This window comes from Tamandua tetradactyla, chromosome 8 (genome assembly GCF_023851605.1).
Source record: "Tamandua tetradactyla isolate mTamTet1 chromosome 8, mTamTet1.pri, whole genome shotgun sequence".
Classification (NCBI taxonomy): domain Eukaryota; kingdom Metazoa; phylum Chordata; class Mammalia; order Pilosa; family Myrmecophagidae; genus Tamandua; species Tamandua tetradactyla.
Window position 1 is genome coordinate 9,084,929 of NC_135334.1, and position 9,263 is coordinate 9,094,191.

A 9,263-nucleotide genomic window follows, 5' to 3' on the forward strand; every position below is an offset into this window, starting at 1 on the left:
CTTTACCACATTCCTCTGGCCTCACAACTATAGACTCTCAAGTGGTGTCAGTGTCAGAATTTCCTTGGTCAGCTAGTCCTTCTGTAATCTCATTTGTATTATACTTAAATTCCACTTCTAACGTTATCACTTTTCATTTCACGCTGTACTTTCATCATTGCATCCTCTTTCAGATCTTCACTTTTGTGAAACGTTGCATAGTGTTATCACTAGGAAACAGGGAAGTATAACAGCTATCCACGTTGCTGTCTGCATGTGAACTGAATGACAGATGTGCAATGACCGATCACCCACAGACTTAAGAAAAAGTTGCATAACGAGGCCCTTACCATGATAAACATCTGTTATTTACTTAACAGTTTGTGAAATGAATAATTAGCAGCAAAGTTTGTGCCTAGACTAGAAAAGCCATGTTTTAAAACTGATCCAATCTTGTAGGAATACTATTCAGTACTATAGGTTGGAAACTCAATTAGATCATCTCCAAGGAGATATGATTCACCCGATTGTGGGTACTAACCTTGGATTAGGGGGGATTGACTCCACCCATTCCAGGTGAGTCTTGATTAATTTACTGGAATCCTTCAAAAGAAGAGTTTTGGAAAAAGGCTTGAAATTCTGAGAGAAGCATATTGTTGGGGAACTTGTGTTATTTAACTAAACTATGATGAGTAATGTGTGTATATCAGAATTGTGCAAAGCAAGGTCTGCCTATGTTAAAGAGTATCTCCTGTCTTAGAAACTACTCATTCAAACATTTGATAATTTTTCTATTTGATAGCTGTACTTTTCTTGCTGAATAACTAGACATTCCTCACATATTCAAAATATTTACCTGTGTCAGTAATATGCAAAATGAATGTCTTTTTCTAATTGTAACTTGTTTTTCAATACATTATATCATTGTCATTCATAAGTTATATTGCTCATTTTAATGTTGTAAAATGTATCTAGCTTTCCTTTTATCCGTTATTTGTACTTTCTCTGTATGTTATCTATGTCTCTTGAAGAAATGCTGTCTTACTCTGATAATAAAAATATTTACTCCTTCATTTTCTTATGAAGACTTTTAAATTTTGCTCTTGGCATTTAAGCATTTATCCATATGGAATCATTTCTGTACTTTCTGTGAGGTAAGGATGTAGTTTTACTTTTCTTAAGAATGGTTAGCTCATTGACCCAGCACAATATATTAAATAATTCTTGCTTTCCGCTTTAATCTGAATAATCACTTCTTTCTTATACAAATCCCCATGTATATTTGGAATGACTCTCAGCTTTATATTCTGTTCTATAGGCCTGTATGACTATTTTTGAACCCAAATTTCTTAACTTTCGCTATTTCAAATTTATCTTAAGTTTTTGAGAGTGAATTCCATTTCCTTTTTTCCTTCAAAACTATCTTGGGGATTCCCAATGCTTATTATTCCATGTAAATTTTAGAAACAATCATGTTGGGATTATGTTTGGATATTATTGCATTTTGATTTTTCATTATGCTAATCCTTACATCCACAAATATGGTTCATATATTTTCTTTACATTCTTTAATTACCATTAATAAAGTTTTATATATTTTTTCATATACAGGTCTTGCACAGCTTTTGTTTGATAATTCCCTAGATAGTTTATAGATTTTTTATTACTTGTTGCTCTAAATGGCTACCATTATTATCACAATTGTAATTTTTAACTGGTTGTTGTTAATGTATAGAGATTTTATCAGTTTTTCAGATTGATTTTATATCCCAACAATCTCACTGAGTTATCTTATTAATTGAAATAGCTCATACATTGTGCTGGTTTGAAAGGATTATGCAGACTAGAAAAGCCAAGTTTTAATCTTGATCCAATCTTGTAGGAATACTATTCAGTACTATAGGCTGGGAACTCAATTAGATTATCTCCAAGGAGATGTGATTCACCCAGTTGTGGGTATTAACCTTGGATTAGGGGGGATTGACTCCACTCATTCCAGGTGGGTCTTGATTAATTTACTGGAATCCTTTAAAAGAAGAATTTTGGAAAAAGGCTTGAAATTCTGACAGAGCAGAGCCACAGTAGAGCCACGAGAACCGTGAAACCCCACACTGGCAGAGACCTTTGGAGAGGAAGAGGGAAAGCATCCCCAGGGGAGCATAATGAAACACGAAGTCTGCAAAGAAAGCTAGCAGACATCACCGAGTTGGCAGTGTGCCCTTCCAAGTGGGAAAGACACCTGAACTTCATCAGCCTTTCTTGAGTGAAGGCAACCTCTTGTTGGTGCCTCAATTGGGATAATTTTATGGGCTTACTTTAATTGGGATATTTTCATGGCATTAGAACTGTAAACTTACAACTTGTTAAATTCCCCTTTTTTTAAAAGCTATTTGTTTCTGATATATTGCATTCCAGCAGCTACCAAACTGGAATATTCATTGACTTGCATGTTTTATGGAAGTAATATTTTCTGTTAATAATGATAATTCAGTTTCTTTATTTCTTTAAAGAGCTTGTTTTCTTATCTTATTGAATTATGTATAATTTCCAGCATAATGAGAAGTGATAGAATTAGCTATCCCTGGTCTTTTCTTGGTTTTGGCAAGAATGCTTCCAATTTTTTGACCAAGTTAATATGATATTTTTGGCAAGTATTGCTAGATTCGCTATATAATTTCTTAATTTTAGGTGATTTTATTCTGAACAGGTATTGAATTTCATCAAATTATTTTTCTGTTTTTTTGAGGGAACCATATGATTTTTCTCCTTTAATTTTTAGTGTGATACAATAAAAAGATGTTCTGGAAGCATATAAAGGCAATGACAACACACAATAACTAACAACTTCTGTATTCCCGTGGTTACACTTAAGCCGTATTAGTTGGAATCATTAGAAGGTCTTCCTATGTAATGAAATTATCATGGAAAGACTTGCAATGGAATTGTTGTCCAGAACTGACAGACCTGAGCAGAGTAAACTAGGGTTGAATTTATTTAATGACCTCCTTTCTTTAGATGAAAATAATTTTTTTTCACCCTTGCCTGGATGTTTTGCCTCTCTGCTATCAAACCTAGGTCTGATTGAGAGATACTTCTCTTGGGTCATGAAATCAAACAAAGTAATTTAGAACACATTTATTCACATTTCGCTTAACTTTATGTTAAATGTGTAACATGGAATGCAACTTCCATCAGCCGTTTGAGGTCCTAGGAAATCCACTATCGTTTAAAGCAAACCACAGCTTTCTTTGAACCTAAGCTGTTGGATGCCACTTGAAGAAGGACCATTTTCATTCTCCGTGCTGCCCTCTTGATCAACTAAAGGTGGGTTTCTGAAGCCCCCTCCTAAAGACTGAAGATGAAACTAGAGGCAGATGCAATAACTGTCATCTGAAAGCTTACCATTTCTACAGGTCTGCTTTGTTTATGGGGAGAGAAAACAAGGATGAATTCTTATTCCATTATGGTGAGTCTGCAGACTCTATCCAGATACAACAAACAATTAAAAATAGAAATAAAAATGAACCCAAAAAAGATCCCAATAAGATGAATAGCTTTGGAGCACAGCTTCTTGGAAGACTTCTTCTAAATAAGCTGACTTTCAATTGGTTTTCATTGTGTCTACACACAAGACAGGCAGAATTTATAGCCTGCCAAAAAGCCACACTTCCTCTTTGAAGCAATCTTAGCAGAGATTCACAATTGCTGGCACCTTTCAAATCAGCCTCTTGAAAGAAATGAAGAGGTCATGCTTAATCCACACCAGTCCTACATCAGCCTCCCAAATTGCCATCCCCACATCTCTACCATGCACACCAAACACATCTGTGAATATCACTTGTGTCTCCTCTGGTCTGATGCAAGAGGATTGGACATGTTTCAAAGTTGCCACAAAAAAACTACCTAAGCCACTTCTTCATATATTGCTGACCAACTGGAAAAAATTTAAGTAATTTTTATTGTTTTAATGTATTTTTCTTTATTTTCTGTCAACTAAAATATGTTTAATGTGGCTGGTTTTTTCCCTTAATACTGTTTTGTTATTGTGCTAATTATAGAACTTATTGCTGTGTTTATATTATAATATGGGCTTAATAAAGATTCGTTGAATAAAGTATGAATGAAGTAATGCTTTCTTCCACAGCATCCAGCACTGTGCTTCTTAGTCAAATATTTTCTAGGGAGATTTATATAAAGAAGATCAAATTCAGGAAATTCTATTGTATTTAGTCCCATGTCTGTACTAGAGAATCTTCTGAGGAATGTAATCATCTAATCCAGAGGGTTTGATTGGTGCTGTAGCAAATTGGTAATAATGGAGTGGAACAAAAAAACCACTGGGTAGGTGTAAAAGATAGAGCATTGGGTTCTATTTAAATCTCTTCCTTTTTCTATATGACTTCCTATGGTAGTAATTTCAGAAATACCTTCAAACCCATAATCATGGGACCAGGTGACTTCCCAGTCAGGTTGACCCAAGGTTCTTAGAAAAGAGGCTCCTGGAGGAGACCTTACCTTTAGCAAAGAGAAACTTAATAGGACAAAATTTACTCCAGACCTAATTTCTCAGGTAGGTATTTGGGCCACCGCAATTTCCTCAATTTTAAGGCTGTTAAATAACAGTCTGTAAAGCTTGTAGATGATTAAATGGAAGTTCCCAAAGGAAAGCGACCTATTGGCTTTCCAATTAATCAGATTCAAAGCTTCCTGAAGAAGGAAAAGGAATTGACCCTATTTTGTCCCCTTACTGGTATCATCCAAGAAGGCAAAGGTATAGCATAGTAAACATGAGATTTTTTTTTCCCAAATTTCAGGAAGTACTTTTATTTTCAGGCTAAATGTGTTTTCCCTGTATCTGTGTAGTGACTGTGTTTGATTGTGTCTCTGTGTGTAGCATGTGGGGTGTGTCTACTTTGCAAAAATATTTATTCACTCATATAGTTAACAAATAACTTCCTGCTATGTGCCTAATTCAAGTTTGGAAATAGAGCAGTAAGCACATGTGGAAACATTGTTTCCTATTAATAAATTCATTGCATCAAGTTGGTAATATTGTCATCCTAATGAATTATAATTCACTAATATTTTCCTCTAAATGTCTTAAATTAGGTAGCATAGACCTTTCATGACACAGGCCAAATGTGCTTCCAGAAAATAACATAAAGAGACAAACACCAGAATGTGTAATCTAAACTTTTGAGTGTCAAGTTTCCTTTTCCAATTAGAACTCATGGCTTTGTCCAATTAGAACTATTCCACAGCCTCTATATGAATAGCCTCGAGTAGTGCAAGAAAATGTAGTACTGGTGAGAGCAATAGGACCCATGCCATGTGAGCTGAGGATAGCTGGCAAGAGATGCACTTCCACAAGTACATCGCCTCATAAGCCTTTACTTAATGCTAAAATTCTACTGTCAGAATTTTGTTTTTCTTTTTTAAGTTTATCACTATCCCTATTAAAATGCATGTAATCTAGAGAGAGTAAGATTTTAAGCTGCTGTAAATTAATAATATCTTTATGTGATTAGCTTATTAAAATCTTTCCAAGAGACAGCTTGCTGTGTACAGGGCTTTCAAGGGAAGAAAGGGGGAACTGCTATGCAGGGAATTACCATGCCTTGAGATCCCTTTGGCCAAAAGAGTGACCTAGCCAGGGAGCTGGGGAAGGGAAGGGAAGAGAAGAGGGAGCAAAGTGGGGAGGGCTGGGGATTGCTCTGATGCAAATATGGCTTATGCAGCTATATGGGATCATAGTCTTTGTTTGTACAATCATGATGCCAAGGACAGCATGATAAACTTTATAATTAAATCATGTGCATTTGTAATTATCATATTAAACTAACAGAATCAGAAGGTACCGTATGTTAAGCAGCAAATAAAGAAAATTCATTCTCCTTCAAGTCCTCACATTAAAGTGACTACAGATTGCTAAATAAGAATTTATATCTTTGGAGTGCTTTAGGATTACTGGATATGAAATTCAAGACAAATATAAAAGTCCGTACTCTGTCTCAAATGAAAGAGACCCTGGCGGGGAGAGCTACTAATTAGAAACTGAATTTCATTTTAAAATCAGAATGCTAATCTACTGATTTACAAAGGTAAATGTAACTTCCAAGATAAATGGAAGTCAGCATGGCTGCTCTCTGTAAGAGAGTGGCATGGAACATGAAATGATCTGGATACATAGGAATGCGCTCTGGCATCCTGCATACCTGGGAGTGAACGCAGATTCTGCTGTTTACCGGCCTGCAGTCTGGAGTAGATTTTCCAACATCTCTGAACTTCAGCAAATGTACTTTTTGTTACATTTTCCATTAAATGGAGGAAATGATATTTACCTGGTATGGTTATGATGATGTCATGCCTGTAAAGAACATAGCACAATATCGATATATTTTAGGTGCTCAGTAAATGGTTATTTCTGTCATTGCTTTTCCAGTGCAAGTAGGCGATGACATCAACCTTTCATGGCCTTAAGTGTCCATCAAACTGAAAAGATTCTCTTTACTTGAAACAGTGTTTGGATAGACACGTAATGACATTTAGTGAGTTCTTAAGAAGTGAATTTCCACCTTTAATTTAAAAAATTAAAATTCTTTACACTTTGGCAGTGGCTGATTCATGCACTTGGTTTAGCATTGGGCGCTGAAGGTTGAGAATTTTGGAAAGATTCCAGCAACAGTCAGGAAAAAGTAAGTTGCTTCTTGGCTAGGAAGTCCCATTCATTGCCAGTTTGTGGGTGCATTGCCCAGATCCCAGAGATTAGTCCCAGCATTCCTGTCTGAGAAAGTGCAGTTTGTCATTGATTCAATTTGATTGGAACCATGGAAAGATTTTGATGCTAATTAAACTCATAAGTGATTTACAAATTAACCTGAATGTCAATGTATTAATATCCTCTGGGGACACGTGTGGAAATCCTTCCAGGAACCAGCATGGTCACGACTTTTATTCAGGGCACCTTTCCCCCTGTGTAATGAAAGTACTTCACGGGCTCTGCATTGACTGGAGAGAATGGCATTTGTGCACAGGGAAGTTGATTGTCAAGAGAACTGCTTCATGCAGACCTCAGTGAGACCCAAAGAAATATCCTAGTCCCAAAACAGGGGGTTTATTGTGTTCTAGTTAAGAAATAGTCATTGTACCCATGAAAAAAATATTTACTGTCAATTATATAGCACACTACTTCACTGTGTCAGAAACTACCCTATGATTCAGTAAATTACCAGAATTTATTGAACTCACATGTCTGTGGATCAGCAATTTTAGTCCAGATTAGTTGAGTGGTTCTGGTCTTGGCTGAACTCACCCTGAGGTCCAGTCATTGGCTGTTGGTGAGCTGAGGTGGCAAGGGTCACTGAACCACATATTTCTTGTCCTACAGACATAAGACACTCTCATGTTCTCATACTGGATCAGAAGGAAGAATAACTGCTCCTAAAGGGCAGGCTCATTTCAAACTCTGCTTATGTCATATCTGCTAACATCTCATGGCCAAGGGAAATCACATGAGCAAGGGGGGAAGGCACTAAAAAGCTACCTTGCAAAGGCAATGAATATTGAAGTGTGTGAGGAATTTTGCCATTCATGCATTCATCAATCATGCTGTCACCAGGCTCTCTATGCTGTGTGCAGAGCTCTGGTCTTGAGTCACAAAATCTACTCTTTCTAAGTTTCACTGCTGACCTATGTCATGCTATTGACTGATGATCACTGTTTCTTTTTAATATCACATTTTTTTTCTGGTTAAAAATAATACCGACTTATTGTAAAAATTTTGCAAAAACTAAATATAACTCATCATTTAGAGATACTCAAGGTGCTAACAGGAATATTTTTCAGATTATTCTGTGCATTTCTTTTTCTTTCTTTTGTGTGGTGAATGCTTTCTGTGAAAACTTTGAAAAACACAGAACAGTACTATGAAGAAAATTACAATTATCTATAATTCCAACTCTAAAAGAAAACCACTGTTAACATTTTATCACAATTTCATCTGGTATTTTCTTCTGTAAATATATATATTTGCATATGTATTTGCATTTATTATCATACTGCATGTATAATTTTGTATCCCATTTTTTTTTCTAAAAGTTATACCAATAAGCATTTTCCCTTTTAAATTCTTTTAGACATTGATTTAATGAGTGTATTTAATTATATGGATTAAGTTTACTTAATTATTCCTCAACTATTATATATTAAGCTGTAGCCAATCATTAGTTCACACATCCAACCAACTTTTTAAAATTTCTACTAAGTGAAAAGTCTTGTTGTTGTCTCTGGAAGTAAAATAATGAATATGGTAGACAGGGTCCCTATACTAATATGTCTTTTTAAACAAGATTATATACTTACCTGGCAGGGGAGATACCATGATCACGAAGGTGGTTTTCCCAGGGCGAGGCTTATCCATTGCACTCCGGATGTGCTAACCCCTGCGATTTCCCCAAATGTGGGAAACTCGACTGCATAATTTGTGGTAGTGGGGGACTGCGTTCGCGCTCTCCCCCCCCCCAAAAAAAAGGAAAAAAAAAAAAAACAAGATTATAATTGATACTTTATGTGTACATCATTGTTCTTATTTTCAATTGCCTTTATGATAAATTCCTACAAGCAACATTATTAGGGCAAAAGATGTGAATATTTTTGCTATTCTTTATATATGCTGCTTAATAGTATTCCTAAAGTGCTAAACATATTATTTCTCTGTATGTGAATGAGAGTGTTTATTTATCTTAACAGATCTCGAGAAGCTTTGTATACCTAATTTTTCGAAATCATTTCTTGCTTTGATTACCATTTAAATAGTTTTCCCATATTTATATTAATCACCTTTATTTTCTCTTCATATTAGCTATTTTAATGAATTTCTCATTGATTGATATGAGCTTTCATATATTAAAGATACTAAGTCTTTTTCTGGCCATACATGTTGCAAATGTTTTTCTCTATTATTTGTTGTTTGTGGTTTTGACATAAAGAAGTTTAAAATTTTATCTAGTCAAGTACATTGATTGTGTTCCTTAGAGATATCTCCTATTAGTTTTAAGCATGTAATTTTTGCCTTACTAAGAGTTGGACAACTATTCATTTATATGTTCTTCCATTTATTTCTTTTTTAATGGGAGTCCTTGATTCATCTAGATTTTATTTTAATACTTGATTTTATATGAGCTCTTAATTCACTTACTTTTTTTTATTTCTCATAAACTTAACCTATTTTCCCAGCACTATTATTGAATTAATTGATCCCTTCATCATTGATTAGTGATGTTTCC

The 9,263-nt window shown here is 35.1% G+C and overlaps 1 non-coding gene across 1 annotated transcript; it reads left to right on the plus strand.

Annotated features, from left to right (window-relative positions):
• Positions 1–8,332: 8,332 nt before the first annotated feature.
• On the plus strand, positions 8,333–8,496 carry LOC143645439 (U1 spliceosomal RNA). Its single transcript, XR_013157146.1, has one exon. It is a non-coding gene; the product is annotated as a U1 spliceosomal RNA (small nuclear RNA).
• The last annotated feature ends 767 nt before the right edge of the window (positions 8,497–9,263 follow it).